The sequence below is a fragment of the Monodelphis domestica genome, chromosome 1 (genome assembly GCF_027887165.1).
Source record: "Monodelphis domestica isolate mMonDom1 chromosome 1, mMonDom1.pri, whole genome shotgun sequence".
Lineage (NCBI taxonomy): Eukaryota > Metazoa > Chordata > Mammalia > Didelphimorphia > Didelphidae > Monodelphis > Monodelphis domestica.
Window position 1 is genome coordinate 669,947,803 of NC_077227.1, and position 11,558 is coordinate 669,959,360.

Below are 11,558 nucleotides of genomic sequence, written 5' to 3' on the forward strand. Positions count from 1 at the left end.
CTCACTAGTAATGCTTCACCTGTGCAGATGAACACCTACTTAATTTCTGAGATGGCTTATTTACTCAAATTTCACCTGACATGGGCAAATCCAGATTTCCATAGAACAGAGATTTCTTTCTTTTAATTAATTAATGTGTTTTTATATTAAAATTCTCAGAAGATGCCTAGAGAAGGCATCATTTAGCAATATATATATGCATGTATATATATATATATATATATATATATATATATATAACAACATCTTGCTTGTTTCTATTTATCATTTCTTTCTCTGGGAGTAAACATACACATCATTTTTCAAACAATATTTCTGTTTCTTTATATAATGTTCTCTTGGTTCTGCTTATTTCACTCTTCATTATTTCATGTATAGGGAGCAACTAAGTGGCCCAATGAATTGAGAGCCAAACCCAGACATGGGAGGTCCTGGGTTCAGATTTGATCTCAGATACTTCCTGGCTGTCAGATCCTGAGCAAGTCACTTAACACCAATTAACCACCCATGCCACTCTTCTACCTTGGAACCAATACAGACTATTGGTTCAAAGATGGAAAGTGAAGAGTTTAAAAAGTAATAATTTCATATAGATCTTTCCATGTTTTTAAAATTCAGGATAGTAGTATTCCATCACAATCACATACCACAACTTCTTTAGCCATTCCTCAATTGTTTTCAAGACTAGGGATTCTTAACCTTTCTTGCACCATTGATCCCTTTGGCACTCTGGTGAACTCTATGGATCCCGTCTCTGAATACAGTAAATAATTGATAGAAATGCTAGATTTTAGTGGAAAGTCAGAAAAAATAAAGATATGCTTTCCCCATCCAATCTAAAATCTATCCAGGGACCCTTTGGGGAGTCTCTGAACCTGTTAAGAATCCTCAATGAAGGATCAACACCAGGCAATTTTACTTAAATTTCCTTTAGAACTTCAATAATTTATGTACTTGCTAGTTTGGGTGTTGCTTCAACTAATGTAGTTCAAAGCAACTCTGTTCTCTTTGGGGATTACTCTGACAGAGAAATGGCAGTATGTGGCAACCAGACTCATGATGAGCTTCTATGGCCTTCATCAATTTGGTTCTTAGACAAGAACAAAACCAAACTCCTATTAGATGCTCTTATAGTTTGGTAGAATATTACTGAGTTTACATTCTTCTGGGAGAGCCTTCAAAGATCCCTCCACTGGGGCTCCCCCATTACACGGAGGAAGACTTCAATGAAGATTTTTTTGTATAAACATGACAAATGTTTTCTGAAAGGATGGATTAATAAACATATTTTTCAAGTGCAGTGTGGTAATAATCTTGGACTTTAGGGCATTTAATTAGAAGGGTTATAATCCATGTTGCTTTTTTAAGAAGAAAGGTATGTAACACAGGTCATTAGTATCCTACCTTTTAAATGAACAAGTGGCTTAATCCCTCTGTCTAAGGTAACTCTAAAACTGGAATTTAGAGAAGAATTATGGATCTTCATGATTAAAAAGACAAACTTTTCAATGTAGGGAAACGAGTTCAAAATTGGCCTTTTATTCACTATGCTGTGCTGCCTCTTATGCTATTAACGCCCTCATTTTCAAACCTACAAAAACTAGTACTTTGAGTTTTAAGAAGGAAACAAAGAAAAAGCAATAAATAATCACTGAAATTTTACATGTCTCCCTGTAGAGCTTTTTTTTTTTTTTCAAAGCTTTACCTTTTTTCATAGAATCAATATTGTGTTTTGGTTCCAATGCAGGAGAGTTGTAAGGGCTAGGCAACTGGGGTTAAATGACTTACCCAGGGACACACAGCTAGGAAGTGTCTGAGGTCACATTTGAATCTAAGACCTCTGTTTCCCACCCTCTTAATAAGACTCCAAGTCAGGTAAGCTAGTTGATTCAGTGATTAGAGAGCCAGCCCTTGAAAAATCCTAGGTTCAAATCTAGTCAAATTGATGAGATAATGCAGGATGTTAGAAACCACCTAAAAGAGGGGAGACTTTATAACTTGTTTTTGAAAGCAATTATCAAAAGGAAATAGAACTATTTTGACTGATTCATTTGGCTATTAACTCATGTGCATTCTAAATAGGTTCTAGTATTCTTGTTCTAATTGGAGAGTAAATAAAGTTGGGAATCACTAAGACACAGATCAAGGGCAGCTTAAAAGACAGCTATTTACCCACCACCTGTCTCTTGGGTGAAATATGTGCATGTGAAATAAACTGACTGGCCAAGAGAGCCCGGACTAAGTGAGTGCCCTCCTAGTGCCTTCCTGTAGGCTAGTTGCCAAGCGCCTTGCTCATGACCAGATGGATCTATTGTATTATCCTATATCCTCTGCTAATCAGAAATATAGAGGGAAGAGAGGAGTAAAAAGAAGGGGAAAATCAGATATTTGGTTTTAGGCAATATTATGAGTTATTCCCTATGTCTCCTCACATTGCATTTCCCCCTGACTAAGATATCACCTCGCCCACCTATTTTCTGATAACTAAAATGCCTAGAATAAATGCTTAGGATCAAGCTGGTGCCAGAAATTAATGAAACCAAATTAGAGTATTTAGGACTGGAAGGGACCTTATGTTTAAGACCCATTAAATGATCCCTATAAAAAGTTAATTTTAAAAATTATTTTGTTATTAATTATTTAGAAGTAACACTTTAAACTGTTATCCATAAAGCCCTGCCTCAAACCTCTTCTTTCTTTAATGCATCCTTTACACAATTGTCAAAGTGATTTTTCTGGAAGAGCAGAAGATTCATACATGTCACTCTCTTTACTTGGGATACCTAAATGGCTCCCCATTGCCACTAGAATCAAAATATAAACTCTTTTGTTTGTCTTTTAAAATCCTTGCATATCCTGACCGTGACCTCTTTTCCAAACTTTTTATATATCCCTTCAAATACTTTACCATACAGTCAAACTTGTTCTCTCTTTCTGTTCCTACAGGCAATACTCCATCTTTTATCTCCATCTCTTCACACTGATTGTCCCCTTGTGGTTTGAATCATAAAATCCCTCCTTCTTTCAAGATGTAGTTCAACTACAAATTTCACCATGAAGCTATTCCTGATCTTTACAAGTATCTTCCCCTTCATAATTGCTTTGAATTTATATTGCATTTATTCTGTTTGTATTTATTATGTCCACATTATCAATCTCCATGAGAACAGAGATGTTTCATTTTTTTCCCTTTGTGTAACCAGCACTTGTCTCATAGTAGGTGCTTAATTGATTCTTTTTGATGGGTAAATTATGAATACATTTATTTTTTATTATTACCTTTAATTCTATAGCTTCTGACTTGAAGTTAAACTTGGCTTCATTTTAGTGACACTCAGTAAGGCTCTTGATTTAAAAGTGAAAAGTCAGATCCTGAAACATTATAAAGCTAAAGAGATCTGAAAACAGAAAGTGAGATGTAAACCTAGGGCAAATGTGGGAGAATGTGTTGGATAAATTCAAGCTGCCAAAAAGAGAGATAAAGTTTCATCTTTAACCTGAATAGAAGGTTTATGGAACCATGTAGACATAATCACCAATAAAGGAAGGTTGTATGGACACATATGATCACCAATTTAACTGCTACCTATTGAGTTTCTTTGTCTGGTCCAGGAAAATGAAATTTCACAAGTAACTGTTCCTAGTAGACTGGATTTATCCAAATAAATAGCCCAAACTCCAGGTTACCCACAGATCTTATAAGACATGAGTTAGAAAAGGAAAGTATATATTTTATACAGCATAAACAAACTGTAGCTGCCTTTGAATGTCCTAGTCATGTGTAGATCAGATAAGGACTAGGCACAATTACTTTGGAATCAAAAGCTCATCTCTTGGATCTTCTTCAGTTGTTCTAGATATATGAACATCCCCCTCCTTCAGGGTAAAGGGGCTAGATCTAAGCCTCTTTTCTCCTTGGGTCTATAGGTAGATTCTCAAAATGTGAACTTAGCACCCCTACTTTTTTCTTCATAATGGTCTTTCTGTCATCTTAAAGAGCTCCATTTAAGGGAATGTTAGTTCCTTCCTTGTACATTTTTTTGAATCAAAACTTGTCTAGAAATTGAATTATTGATTGGTAACCAGTGTTGCTGCTAGCAGTATCTATTCTCACTCAGAACTTTGGAATATGAATCTTTGGTCACTTTTTGAATGTCTGGTAATGTTGCACAAGGAAGCCTGAATGAAGAACTCTGGAGAAGGAAACAAAAAGCCATTGGTCTGGTTTAATAATCCAAGTCAGTGCTTGAAGAAGGACCTGAGAACTGCATTTACCATTTGGTCCTCTGTTATCATTTCATTATGATCTCTTGTAGTGATGACAATTGGGCTTCCAAGAAAGCACGAGTTCTCTTGCTTATAGATGTTGGTGATGTAGCACTAGCAAATATGACTGTTTCACTTCATGGCTTCAGAGTTCCTATTTATCACATTTATACCACATTGCTATCAAGAGGGACTACCAGCCTGAAGAAGAGCCTTTCTGCTGAATAATCCAGACAGATAAATTGAATGTAGGACTATGTCATGTCTCCAGTCAGAAAGGGAGTTTCCAGCATCTAGGGAAATGTAAACTGTGAAAGACAAATTTACTTCTAGCTAAAGATTTTGAAATCCCTGAGGGCAAAGCATGGAAACAAAATATCCTGAGTCACAAAATCATAGAATGTCAGAACTAGAAGAGACCTAAATGATACTCTAGCCTAACTCCAACCCTCAGGCAAGTGAGACCTGGGGAATTAAACTATCAATGGTTAATAAGAATTTAATTATAGCAATCTGTAATTTCTAGAATATATGCTTTAATTGCTTTAATGAATATGTATATAACCAAAGGTTACTCTAATCCTTTATGACTATTTCTTGGATCTACTTGAATATTTCTTAGCCCGTATTAGAGAATTTTGATAATTACTGCTTGATAATACGAGGTTGAAATCTAGTACTGCTAGATGTCCTTCCTAAACATTTTCTTCATTATTTCATTTGATATTCTTGACCTTTGAACAAGCACTGTGATTTCAAAAGAGTTTATGCCAATTTCTTTCATTTAGTCCATAGACAAGCGCATTGCAGTCCATAATATATATCCCCTGGTGGCAGTTAGCACTGTGGTTTTGATGTCAGAAATTCTCTAAGAGATAAGAAGCCACATTTATTTATCAGTATGAATGGTTAATGCTTCAATATTCATAAGAAATTTACCAGGTTTCACCCCCCTATAATTCCAAGTGCCTTTTTTCTCAGGCCTGTTAACAGTAATCCTGATGCAGAAAGTAATCATCTTCATCTAACTCTGGCTCTTCTACTCTATCTCTTTCTCTGTCTCCCTCCTACTGTCTCTCCCCTCTCTCTCTTTTGCTCATTAAATACAAAGTTTCAGTTAAATCCTATTTAAGGAATGTTTTAAAATGGAGTAATTTCTAGTTCTTGTTCATTTCATGTTTTTAAAAAAGGTAGTTCTCCATAGTCCTCATTTAAAACATTTTCCCTATGTCTTTAAATTACCTTGTGCTGTGCTACTTCCATCCTTTTATCATACTGAATATTTTCCCTCCTAGCTCTTCTCTATGAAAAGATTAAAATTAATATCCAGTACTTCAAGTATTATATTTAATAATACTTATTAAATATTTATCTTTAAGTATAAGGAAGTAAGGCTAGCAAAAACTAAAAAGCTCTCCTCCCTCTCCCACCATGGAACCAGAGAGACCTTGGGCTGAAAAAAGAAACTGAAAGCTCCCTCCAAGTGGGGAGTCACACAAACAGGAAAAGGAAAAGGGGATTATGGGAAATGTAGTCTCTAGGGTTCAAGATTCTAAATCAATTCATTTCCCCCCTGGAATCCCCCTCTGTGATATCTCCCTGTGATCCTTTGGGTGACCAGCCTCCCCAATGGATCATGAAAACATAACTAACATAACTTTAGGTAGAGGTATATATAAATGTTACAGTTTTAAAGGGAAATTACAATAATTTGGGGATAAGAGGAAAATAAAAGGGAAAAGGAACAAAACCAATGATAGGTGCATTGACAAAAAGCCAATTAGGGGGCAGTCCCCTTTGGCATAAGAGTGTACATTCAAAACAAAAACATTTCAACCCCCGCAAAGTTCAAATTCACCATATCTCAAAGTTCACTCGGGATCTTCTGATACAACGTGTGGTCTCTGCAGGCATCTTGTCGATGCCTTCTAGATTCTGGGAGGTAGTCTCTTGTTCTAAATTTGGCTCAAATTCAAGTAAAAGTTCATAACAATAACACAGTCCCCCGTGAGGAAAATAATAATACATCTATTTTGTATCATGTCTGTTGTGATTGAATGGATGGACTTTCATGTCTCAGTCATCATGCCAGCCATCTTCATTGAGAGCCTTTTATCCAGCATATCCTTTATTTTCTCTTACCCCTCCAGTCTACCCTTTCCTCTATTCAGTAATATTTTCAGTCACTACTCTACTGACTCTTTTTCTGAATATAGTTCACTAAGGCAATCTACCCCTCCAGAGTAACTTTATATGGCAGAGGAAGAATAGATGTAGGGGTTTAAAAATTTTTTTTTGATCTGTCTATATTTTGATTTGGACTAGTGACAAAACTGTTTGAGTTCCCTTGTTGTGATCTAGGGAGAAATAGACATTTTTCTCACCAGATAGACTAAATTAATTTATATTCTATATAATTATTTAAACACACAATAGAGCCTACCTGATCTCTGTTAACATTCCTCCTGTGTCTTGATTCATCATATTCATTGCCTCATAAAAACTTTGGAGTGAAGGTCATGGAACACAAAATGTTAGAGTTGGGATGAATCTTAGAAGTCATCCATCCTGGTAGGATGCATGCTGAGTTTGTATGCCTCCGAAATAGCCCCCAAGATGCCAGGCTCACCTCTGTACCACAGTGAAATATCAGTGTAGGACTGAAGTGGAAGATTTCTGTTCACAGGATGGTGAATTTTCTCAGATATACAGCTCCTTATACATCTCAAGAATGTTTTCTTTAATAGTAATGAAAATCTAACTCTGATTCAAAGAATAGGTTAGCCCAGTTAGCTAACTTGAATTTATATAGGACTTTCAGAAATGCAAAATGCTTTACAAAAGAAATCTTATTTGATTCTCACAATAACCTTTTGAGGCAGTTACTATTATCCCCATTTTTCAGATGAAGAAATGGAGGCTGAGCAAAAACAATTCATTCTCCCAGGATTGTGTCTAGGGCAGGGTTTAAATTCAGGTCTTCCTGCTTCCATGTCCAGTGCTCTATTTACTGTAATACCCAGATGCAAAGGCATAGTGAAAATGAGGTTGTAGATTCAGTTTTTATCCAAATTAGTTAACATTGTTATGGATTCTATAAGAGGAATATGGTGTGCACCAAATTTGGCATCAGAAGACCTATGCTCTCCTATCTAGAAAATGTAGATAAGTAACAATGTCTTTCCAGACCACAATGACCTCTTCTGTAATATAAGGGTGTAATACTCTAGCGCCTGCCTCGTAGAGTTATGAGGATCAAGTGAGATAGTGTATGTAAAGTACTCTGGTATTCTTAAAGTCACCATATAAATAGCAGACTTCATTATTTAAAATGAGCTTTGTAAAAAATGAACTGTGCATTGTGAGCAGAAGAAAATAACTTGGGAAACACTGAATTTCTAAGTCATCGGAGAACTAGCATAAAGATGTCTAGAAGAGACTTTAAAATGTGGGCAAGAACTAAAACTAAAAATAAAATAAGATGCAATCTGGAAAAAGTGCAAACTGATATGTTTTGATGCTTCCCAAAATTCAAAATGCAGATACTCTGCAAGGGAAAAAGACTTAGTATGGATTAAGAGTTGAGGAATGAAGATGGACAAAAATTTAGCTACTCCTCTTCTATGATACATACGTGATAGCCATATGATATGGAAATATGTGCTATTACCTATCATGGATGTGATAATATTAGTTGTAGGTTACTTTCCTGCTCAGGAGAGTGTAAAAGAGAAAGCTACAGTGATGAAGTGGATTGCAGAGTTGTTTGAAATAGATGAATATTCAAAGAATTTTATGTTTATGAGATTATCTTGTCAAATCTAAAGCAAATGGGGATAAAATGACTACCCCAAAGCACTTGAAATCAATGAACACTAAGAATTTTGGAAGACTCTTTCAGAGTCTTTGAGGAGGGGAACATGATTAAACTTGGGGAAAAAATTGAATGGAAATCAAGAGAAAAACTCCCAATAACTAATTCCAAGAAACTGGGGATTGTTATCTAAGAGATGGGAAAAAAGTGGGAAAAGTTAAAGGATAATGGAAGGATCTCTGGCAGAACACTCTCTATGAAGTTGTTATCTACTGTCAGTGGATTTTTTGTTTGTTTTTATCTGTGCTTTCTTTTCTCTTTGGTGGTAGCTTCATTGATGAGCCTCTCTGGAGAAAACTGCCAGGCTACTAACCTAAGGCTAGGAAAATCCAGGCTTATAAAGAGGGGAAGTGAAAGAACTCTTTGTGAACCAGCCTTGGGGAGCAGAATTAGGACATTTGCAAAATAATACCCCTGTTTACATTGATACATCCTTTCCTGTAAAGTCATTCTTGACAAGTCACTGTAATTTTTGTGCAGTTATTAAAACAGAGCTCCATGAAAGTGAGTTTATATATTTTTCCTTTCAATAGGTTTTCAACCAGGAAGTTGATTTAAAATGTTTTTTAAGAAGATGCCCAGCATCTGGAAAATAGAGCAAATACAACAGTTGGGCTCCTAAAACAAATAACACAAATACCAACCACATCTTCACTTTAATGCAGGCAACAATATTTGGCATACTTTGGCTACCAAGAAACAGGAAAAGGTTTGTGCTTGTGGCACATCTGTCTTAGACAGGATTAATTTTTTTTCAGGAGTTTAAAAAATTATAATATACCAAATATGCAAACAAACAGATATCTAAATCCTTAACCAAAATTTTTATGAGAATGTTTTTTAGGAAAGATATCAATCTAAATCTCTTGTCCTGAAGTGACAGGTGGCAGCCCTTTGGCTATTCTAGAATACTGGGAGTGCATAGTTCAGTCAGTCAATAAGCATTTACTGAGTGCCAAACACTGTTCTAAGCATATGGGATCCAAAGAGAAACAATGATTCCCTTATTTGCAGTGCTATTTCCTTCCTCAAATTAAAAAATCAATAAATAAGCATCTACTGAGGACATCTATATTCTGGAAGAGCAATGTGTAGATGCTTATGATAACAAATGCAATATTCTTAGCTGTTTATGGTTTATAAACCTCCCTCCCAAATGAATATGTTTCTTAAGTAAAGGGGCTCATTGTAGGTTTTATTTTGTATTGCTAGCACCTAACATAAGATTTTACATAAAAGGCACTTAAATACTTGTTAGAGTAAATTCGTTGTTATTCAAGAACCTTTCCTTTGATTTTGGGGGAGAATATATATCATTTTAAATTAATTTCAAATTATTTTAGCTAAGTAATTTCCATTACATGAGACAGTTAGGTGTCATAGTGGATTGAGTGGTGGACTTGGAATCTGAAAGACCTGAATTCAAATCAGACTACAGACACTAATTTTGTGATCCTGAGCAAGTCACCTAACCTTGTTTACCTCAGTTTCTTCCTTTGTAAAATGAGCTGGAGAAGGAAGTGGCAAACCATTCCAGTATCTTTGCCAGGAAAACTCCAAATGGTTCCAGGAGTAGTTAGATACAACCAAAATAGTTGAACAACAATGAAAAATTTCCACTAAATATCTATTGCTGAATTTGTTCTGAGGATAGATAGAAAATAATTTTTATTTTACTTCTTCAGGACTGCCAAGTTGGAGAAAGTTTTTTTGATATCACACTTTTTATCCTGAGTAAGAGGAAATATTTTAATCATATTTACTAAAAAGATTCTTCTTATTAACTCTGAAGCACTTGTCCTCATTTTTTGCTTGTATTCCAGATTCTCATCAGATTTAATCTGTCAACACAATGTAGATTTAATCATAGTTATAGACCAAACACTTTTGGTTAATTATAGTGTGTTTGCCTTCCAGATGTAGCTTTATTTTGCATTTGAAAAGACTCAAATGTAAAAGAGATATTACTTTGTTCATTGATTATTTATGTGTTAATATTTTCAAGAATTATTTTAAATTGCTGAGCTTTCTATATGGAATATTGAATTCTGGAGTTTAGAGGGGAAGGAGGAGGATAAATATTATTCTACTTATAAGCTCATATAAGTACTAATTGAAGGAACTAAATATTTTTAGCCTGAGGGACACATGATTATATAATAGTAATAGTAGTGGTAGTACTAGTAATAATGGTGATGTAGTGGTGGGGTGGGGGTAGGGGTGATAGTGGTTGTGGTGGTAGTAGTAATAGTAGTAGTAGTAGTAGTAGTAGTAGTAGTAGTAGTAGTAGTAGTAGCAGTAGTAGTAGTAAACAACAACTAGCATTTATATAATATCTTCAGGTTTGTAAAGTGTTTTACAAGTATTTCATTTTGTCTTTAAGACAACCCTGTATAGTAAGTGCTATTGTTATCTCAATTTTTCAGATGAGGAAGATGAGGCAAACAGAAGTCAAATGACCTAGCAATGTTAGCTAATATTATAGAAGTATTATAATGTTAAAAGGATTCGTTTTTTCTTTTCTTTTTCTCTTCTTTCTTTTTTCATTCTCCCTCTCTCTCTTTTTCTGTCCTGCTTTTATTTTATAGGGAAAACTTGGGAGCAAAGGATTAAAGTTTTAGAAATACAGATTTTGGCTGAGTATACAGAAAAATATCTTGTTTATCCAAAAATCAGATGCCTTAAGAAAGTAGGTGTACTTTCTGAGGTCTTTAAGAGAGGCTAGATGTTCACTTAGGAGGTGTATTATTGATGAGATTGCTGTGCAGGTCTGGTTTGTACCAGATGGCATTCTCTGAGATTCCTTCTGGTGATGAGAATCTGTTGTTTTTTGATACATTCTAGTAGAGTAGAAAAGATTTGGCAAATTCATACACGCACACACAAATACATAATAGCATGTGATAAGTAGCTAATAAAAATATAAATGAAGTACATTTTGTGGCCTGTGGGAAGGCTAATTTCAAAGAAAGGAAATTATTGAAGGCTTAATTCAAAGGTAACAATGGGGCTGGACCATAAAGGACCAAAAAGGAGTCCTGCTGAGCATCGATTGGGTCATAGGGAATATACATCACCTTACCTCTCCCAGGCTCAGCTTCACCATCTATAAAATGGAGATATTAATAGCAGTAGAAATTAAATCACATGATTTATATATCATATTTATTTGTATCAGACTCTCTGAACTCAGTACATATTCCCTAGCCTTAATTCTTTATCCATCTCCCCTCCTCCTTCAAACATGTTCTTAAATTTTCCAGTCATCCCAGGAAAGTGAATTCTGCTATTCTCTCTCTTCTTTTCAGATTAAGACTGACTGTAATATAGTAATCTATTAAATCTCAATTAGACAACAACTATTAAAATGGTATCTGAAAAAATAGAAAATTTAAAAACTCGGTTTTATAAATCAAAA

General features: G+C 35.0%; 1 protein-coding gene across 7 annotated transcripts in view; it reads left to right on the forward strand.

Moving 5' to 3' along the window:
- Nucleotides 1-11,558, forward strand: part of SLC8A1 (solute carrier family 8 member A1) — a 504,419-nt gene that overhangs the window by 221,878 nt on the left and 270,983 nt on the right. The gene's annotated exons all lie outside the window — the stretch shown is intronic.